General features: G+C 39.1%; 1 non-coding gene across 1 annotated transcript; it reads left to right on the forward strand.

Moving 5' to 3' along the window:
* Positions 1-916: 916 nt before the first annotated feature.
* LOC121204084 (small nucleolar RNA R71) lies at positions 917-1,023 on the forward strand. The gene has a single exon (XR_005899012.1). It is a non-coding gene; the product is annotated as a small nucleolar RNA R71 (small nucleolar RNA).
* Positions 1,024-1,424: the final 401 nt, after the last annotated feature.

A 1,424-nucleotide genomic window follows, 5' to 3' on the forward strand; every position in this document is an offset into this window, starting at 1 on the left:
TGAATTGTGAATCCATGCGGTCTTTCTTCAACTTTTATGGATACAGGATTGGTGGTTTATATTCCCTCAACACCAGTTTTTCACTTATTTCAGGTTTTACCTCCTCATCCTCTTTCCTATCAACTTCTTGTGGCAGCTTGTGTTTAGATTCAGCTAACACTTTCCCACTCCTTAGTGTAACTGCTTTCACATGCACTTTTGGATTGCGTTCGATGTTACTAGGCAGACTCCTTGGTGGTCTTTCTAAAATCATCTTAGCCAGCTGTCCTATTTGATTCTCGAGCCCTTGAATCGATGCTTGTTGATTTTTAAGTGATGTTCAGTGTTTTGAAAATGAGTTTCCGCTATTGAAATAAACTTTGTCATCATCTGTTCAAGGTTTCGGCTTTTTCTCTTGCTGGTAAGGTTGTTGTTGGAAGCCTAGAAGGGGTGGTGGTCTCTAATTCCCTTGGCTTGCCCAGAGAAATTTGGGTGGTTCCTCCAACCTGCATTGTAAGTGTTACTGTAAGGATTATTTTGAGGTCGAGGATTATTACCCATATTATTTATTTTCTCGTTCTAGATGTTAGGGCCATAGGGTAGGTATTCAGAATTGCTCGTTCCACCTCTACTTGCATCGTACTGCATTACTGGATGTACTTGCGTAGAACCAAACAAATCATCAATTTTCCTATTCAAAAGTTCTACCTGATTTCAAAGCATAGTAACTGAGTCAAAGTTAAAAATGCCGACTGCTTTGGTCGGCGTTGTCCTCATGACTTGCCACTAATAATTGTTCAGTGACATCTCTTCTATGAACTCATAAGCCTCTTCAAGGGTCTTATTATTGATGGTTCCACCAGCAGCTGCCTTGATCATTTGTCTAGTTGAGGGATTCAAACTGTTGTGGAAAGTTTAAACCTATAGCAAAAGAGGTAACCCATGGTGAAGGCACCTTCTCAATAAATCATTGTACCTCTCTCATGCATCATAAAGTGTTTCTAAATCCATCTGCACAAAAGAAGAGATATCATTCCTCAACTTTTCCATTTTATCGGCAAAAAATATTTAAGCAAAAAATTTTCGGTCATTTGTTCCCAAGTAGTGATTGACCCTCGTGGTAACGAATTCAACCACTGTTTAGCTTTATTTTGTAATGAAAAGGGAAATAACCGAAGGCGAATGGCATCGTCAGAAACGCCATTAATCTTAAAGGTGTCGCAAAATTTCAAACAATTTGCTAAATGAGTGTTTGGATCCTCGTCCTGCAAACCATCAAACTGAAAAAACTGTTGTATCATTTGAATCGTGTTAGGTTTCAGTTCAAAATTATTTACAGCAACAGCAAGTCTAACCATACTCGATTCAGTTCCTGTTAAATTGGGCTTAGCATAGTCGTACATAGTACGAGGAGCAGGATTCTGATCCACTGGATTTGCAGCAAC

Source organism: Gossypium hirsutum, chromosome A07 (assembly GCF_007990345.1).
Source record: "Gossypium hirsutum isolate 1008001.06 chromosome A07, Gossypium_hirsutum_v2.1, whole genome shotgun sequence".
In the NCBI taxonomy this organism is placed as follows: Eukaryota; Viridiplantae; Streptophyta; class Magnoliopsida; order Malvales; family Malvaceae; genus Gossypium; species Gossypium hirsutum.